Here is a 6372-nt window from a genome sequence, read left to right as displayed (position 1 = left end):
GCTTTCACAGAGAGCACACTGGCCAAGCAATGGCCGTGACTCATCCACATGGCTGACACTGACAAAGGTTCTACAATCTGAGGTACAGGATCTCAGGATAAATCCTGAGGGCATTTCACTGACCTTCTCAGACCAAAAAGCTACAACTCTTGTTGCACAGGTCCTGCTTTACCTTGGTCTTAACCATCCAGCAGAAAAATATGAAGACGAAATATAGGAAGTAAAGCCATGTCGTTATGTTGAGCTGTGGGGGACTCAGGCCAATAATTTCTGACATTGCCAGTTAAACAGAAGACCCAATGCTATTATGGGCTACTGGACTCTTTTAGAATATTTTGCTGAGTTTACACACCTATAATATTCAATAACGGAACTTAAAAAAAATGGGGTATAACTATGAATGTCCATTTTTTATCTGTGTATTCAAAGTGGTTGGGATAGATATATAGTTGCATTCTCTTAATGAATAGAATGATTTTTTCTAATGGTGTTTGTAAATAGGATCACAAGTCTGCATCTTGTACAGCAATTAACCACTAAGAAGAATATATGCAGTGTATTATTTGTTGAAACTGTACTTTCAATTTGATTTGAAACTGTCTCATGTTATATGTTTATCAATAAAACTTTAAGAAGAAAAAAAATTAAAATTAAAATTAAAAAAAAAAGAAATCTTGTCTCCAAAGAAAGGACTGAGGCAGGGCTGAGAGGCTGTATGAACAGCAGGAAGCCTCGAGGAACAGAATGTGCTAGGAGAGGCTACCTCAGGCCTTCAGCCTTGCACCTCGCCTTGCAGCACAGAAAGTGAGTCTTTAACAAGGATGAGCTGGGGGGAGGGGGACAAAGGATTCAACTTGCCTGTAAGTTCTTATGGTCAGGTGCTGATTATTGTTTCTCAAGGTCAAGGTAATACAATACTCCATGTTTAAATAAGAAAAGAATATTGGAGGAATTTTGAGAACTATTGTCCCACCCTCGTGTGTTCTGAGCTGAGCAGACAATGCATTGGAAGACCACTGGGGGAAACCACGGTTGAGTGCTTGGCTCTCTTCCCTCATCTCATGTGGCCCTTGGTCAAAGGACTGCACTAAGGATGATTTGACAAATATGGTCACTTTACAGATATCATTCGCAAACTCCAGGACTAGGAATGAATACGGAACCTCAGCTTCAACAGTTTTACTACAGAACATGGGTGTAGAGAGATTTCCCAGGTGTGCAAACTATTGAAAAATGCATCATTTCTCTTCAGCAGATGACTTCAAGGTGATTTGATAAGTTTATAAGCCAAATATCTGCTTGTGTGCTCAGGTGCTTCTTCCAAGCCAGGGGGCATAACATTTTGGGGATCATACTACATTTAATGTATTCTCCGTATGATTAAAAGCTGCATAAACATGACCTCTGGCACCACTCTGAAAACTGTCTGATCTCAAATTTTCATGATCTTTCTCCTTTAATGATAGGGGAAATTTCTTTCTGTGCAGATTATAATGAATAGAAGACTGGGAGACAGAAGCATGACTTCCAAAAAAGACTGCCAGAAATGTGTGTAAGTTGATCTCTGAAATCCTGTGGTCTGTTAAAATGCATCCAATTAGTCTAAATGTGAATGAATTGGTCTAAGACAGCCATGACCATTCATTCATTCATTCATTCATTCATTCATTCAAAACATGACATGACTACTAAAACTAAGTTCTGTGTGCAATAGGTCCCCAACTTATTTTTTTTTTATTACAATTTTCTTTAGTCCCCAACTTAGGAACATTTGAGTCACAAAGTCTCATGGATATGACAGACCTCGCTTTACGAACATGTCTAGATGTGAACAAATCCTGGAAGTCGCTCTCATGTCTGCTGGACATTGCCACAGTTGTGTTGCCATGTGCTTACTGCACATTGTGATGTATGGTAGGACACTACAGTTGGGGATTTACTTTTGCATGTGCATTTGGTTTCTTATGCTTTATGTTGCATATTTGTGTCAAAGGTGTGTAAGACTCACTTTGTTGGATATATGAACGAATCTGACTCCTGGAAGGAATCTCATTCATAACTGGGGACTTACTGTATGTGGTTGTGAATAATAGGCCTGAGGTTCTTGTGTTCATGGCATTTCACAGGCAGGAGTTGCAATGATGGTTCTAAGGCTTGATGAACAATACACACTGTGACACATTGGCCATATGTACCATGAGAAAAGGCAAAGTGCCCTTGCACAAATGGAACACAGATACTGACTATAGCCTTTTAAAAGGCAATAATGAACTAATTCCTGAAACTTAGAGGGATCTTTATATCAGAGTTCAGCTTTATATCATTGCTTAAAAACAAGTCCCTTGTCTTGCTGATGGCAAGCAAAGAGCTGCTTAAAATGAAGAGTGGGATTGAGAACTAAAAGCGATCCTCTTCTAGTATTGACTATTATCCGGTGATATTTCAAGGAAATGTGCTTTACCTTGCTGGGACTGAAATGTGCAAGAACAAATTGGTCTTTAAGGTGGCTCTGGAGAAGTCAGCCCATTTTTGCACCCAGAGTGAAGAATCATTGTGTTTCCCAGCTCCTGGCTGATCTTTTCAGTAATTTGCTCCTAATAGTCTACTTATCTGTCAATCATTTTTAAATTCATTTTGCAAGGCTGACTATAGTGCTATCACAGTCTTCTACTAATTCCTTTAATAGAAGCGGTTTGAGAAGCTGCCATCACCAGAGCAGAGCTGGAAACGTGACTCCCCAGCCAGACTGGCCTTTTCTTGGTTTGCCTGCCACTGCCATTTGACATTTTTATAGCCTAGCTCCACCATTGGTCTGACTGCAACCACCTACTTTCTACAATAGCTTTTTGGCAAGGCTTTTTCCTTTTGGTTTGTCTCGCCAGTTACATTACTGGATTTTCTAGCACATTTCCAGCAAAAGTCTATACCAGTGGTAAATCTATGGCATATGTGTTATCAGTATTATTATTTTTAAGACAAAAGATGTTTGTGGAGAGTTGTTTTTTTGGTTTTTTTTTTCTAAACTGAAATCTCAGTGTTCAGGTTTAATTGCAGTGTTGGTATTCGGTCTCTAAAATTAGTTTGCCATCACAGGTCTATACCAAATAACTTAATATCATCAAGCTTCATTTGAAACAACTATCATGGTAGGTTGAAAGCCAACTAGGTAGCATAGCAAACAAGGAAAATGCAGATTTAACTTGTAGGCACTGTGGTGTGGTAAGAAGAGATATGTGAATTTAAATCCCAGTACTATTGTGTATAGCTATATATCTATGGATAAGTTACTTCTCAGAACTAAACATCCTCCCCCAGGGTTCAATCCCCAGTGGTGAAGCTATAACCCCCCTCTAAACTCCCATTAGATTTGTCCTAACTCTTCCTTTACAATTCTTTGCCATAACGAAAGATCCTAATTAGTTGATTGGAATTTCTAAAACCTAATTCAATAGCAGCTCAAGTCTTAGCTGAATGAATGGACCAGTTCAGTCAAGCAGCAACCAGTTTATTCCTGCCTCTGCTCAATTAGGCCCCTAGAATGTTCATGTTGGAAAGAAAGTTAATGATCAACGAATTAATCCCTCTCAATCCAAAAATGAGTACACCAAGCCTGAGTGAAGTGAAATGGAACTCCATTGAGGTCACACTCACAGACAGCAAGAAAGCTTGAGCAGAAGGCATTGGGGTTTTACAAATTAATATCGTAGAATGTAGTTAGCTTAATATGCATTTCAATATTCTAGTTTCGCTAAGGCTATTTAAGATTTTTAAAAAATCAAGCTGAAGCTATCTCTTCTCATTCAACTGTATCTGGTCCTTTGATCTCAGGAAAATTATTTATCTTTTCAGATTTAGAAGTCAGATCACAAATCTGATGAAAATGAAAGTTACATTACAAATAATGAAATGAAAAGCAAGAGTGATGCCTATGGCACAGTGGTAATTATCAGGGACATGCGTCTGGGACCCCGCCAAGACTCTGCCCAATCTTTGCCACATAATTTTAGACCCCAAACTGGGTTCTCAATCCCAAACCCTAAAAACCTCAGGCCCTACAAATCCTGGATTTGCATTTAGAGAGGCAGCATAGTCGAATGGAAATACTTTACTTCCACACTGATTTGGGTTCAAATCCCAGCCTTAGAGAAGTTACTTAAGAGCTGCTTACATCTGTCCTCAGGCATCAGATGCATGTGATACAACCGACTTCTCAGCGTTGTTGTGAGGTTTAGGCAGATAAGAAGGGAAAGCCTTTAATGCCTGGTCTGGAGCAAGCCTGCAATTTGATGTGTTTTGGGTATAGAGGTCGGCTCATCTCTCGAGAATATATACGGGCTTCAGCGCCGCATCTACCTACATTTAAGTTCCTGCCTTGTATCACAGTACTGTGGGCATCTTACGCTGCTTAGTCTTTCCAAAACTTTGTTTTATCATTTTAAAAATGAGAATGGTGAGGTCTAACTAACAGTTGTTTAAGATTAAATGAGATGGTGACAGCCAGGCGTGGTGACCCACTTATCACTGGAGCTACTTGGAAGGCTGAGGAAGAAGGATCACTAGTTCGAAGGCAGCCTTGGCTACCTAGTAAGATCTTGTCTCCAAGTGAAACTTCAAAAGAACTCGGAATATAGTTCAGCGGTAGCGTGCTAGCCTGCTGCACGTGAGGCCCTGAGCCTGTGCCCAGGAGCATGAAACATAAAGGAGGAGGACGGGAAGTGCTCAGAGCGACTACTTTGAGTCGCAGGTTTGGCTTATTTCTCAAGAAGTATTCAAATAGCTTAACACAGTGGTTTTCAAGCTTTTGAAACAGGCCTTACACTGTAGGTGTACAGAGTGTCACACGGTACAGGATGGGAATCTCAAGTGGTCCCTCTGAAGTCCAGCTCTGGTAGAAGTGGAAACCGCCTTTGGGCCCTCATTTTACTGTGACCCATGCTTGTACTTTTCTTTAATCCTCCCTTTCTTTTCTTTTCTTTTTTTTGTATTTAAGGGAAGGGTCTACAGGGTGTTCAGGGTCTCGCTACTAGATCGGACTAGTAGCGATCCGCCTGTTTACAGCCTCTCAAGAGCTGGGATTACATGTGTGCGCCACCACGCCCAGTCTCGATTGCCATCTCAGCGTGCCCTGGGGGCGGAGCTGGCACCGCAGGCCCAGGGATTGAACCCATGGCCCCTGCGCCTGTTTGCAGGCACTTTCATCTGCTCAACTATTTGGCTGGTTCTAATCCTCCCTTTCATTTGGATTCACTAATGTCCTTTTGGAGAATGGCACAAAGTTTAGAGAAGACAGACATGAAAACCCGAACACACTCAGCATCATTCTGATTGCATATTCATTTTGAATTTTACATTACATGATCAAAGTGCTGCCACAGTGATTCAATACTAAATTGGTTGGGTCAAAGTTAGAGTACTGACTATGCCATTTTTACCAGAGTTACCCTTCTACTCCTTCCCGGTTAAGTATCCATTAGTTTACTGAATATTCTATTTAGACAGCAACCATTGCCTTTGTAATGATTTTCCTCTGTGATGCAAGCCTTATTTTCCCATGCTGATATTTTATATGAGGGATAAGCCAACTATAAGAATAATTATTCTGATTTTTCATGATTCTATAGCAAATACAATTAATAATAGCCTAAGCCTGTAGCTTTTATAACATTCCTGGCCCTTTGATGACTTATGAGTTAAATTATACTCAGTAAGCCTCTTCAGCTAATGATGCTTGCTTTCTAAGCTATAATTCATGCGGGGTGGTGGGGGCTGTGTGTCTTTCCTTAGCTTGATGAGCCACGTTTACCTGAGGTTGCCCGTTGGGTTTAGGATCCATTGTTTTGGCAGATTGGGTGCAGAAGGCAGAAGGCAGATAACCATAAACACATATTTTCTCTAGCCACAAAGCATCTAGGCAATCACTGGGATATTTTGGAAACAGGTACTTATTCACCATTTTTTCTTTTTTAATGTGTTACATTAGGCACTGAACCCTGAGCCTCATGTATTAGACAAACACTTTACATAACTATATCCCTAAACCTTTTGAAATTTTGAGACAAGGTCTTGCAAAATTGCCTAAGTTGCCCTTAGACCTGTGATCCTTCTTCCTCAGAATAGTTGAGACTATAGATACACAGCGATGCGCCCACATCTGACCATCTCTTGGGCTTGTTCATTCCTATGGGTATGTGCAAGCCTTTTGTGGGGGTGGTAATTTGTGTTATTTAATAAATAACGTGGCTACAGAATTGAGTTTGTGCTTTAAGTATACGCTCTTATAATACGTTTACTTTACATGCATTGGATATATTAATCATTCTTGCCAAAAATATTTTATCCCAAGCCATAATCTCCAGGAAGTATTTCATTAAT

Source organism: Octodon degus, unplaced genomic scaffold (genome assembly GCF_000260255.1).
Source record: "Octodon degus isolate 3935 unplaced genomic scaffold, OctDeg1.0 scaffold00065, whole genome shotgun sequence".
In the NCBI taxonomy this organism is placed as follows: Eukaryota; Metazoa; Chordata; class Mammalia; order Rodentia; family Octodontidae; genus Octodon; species Octodon degus.
Note: the sequence above shows the minus strand (reverse complement) of the source record.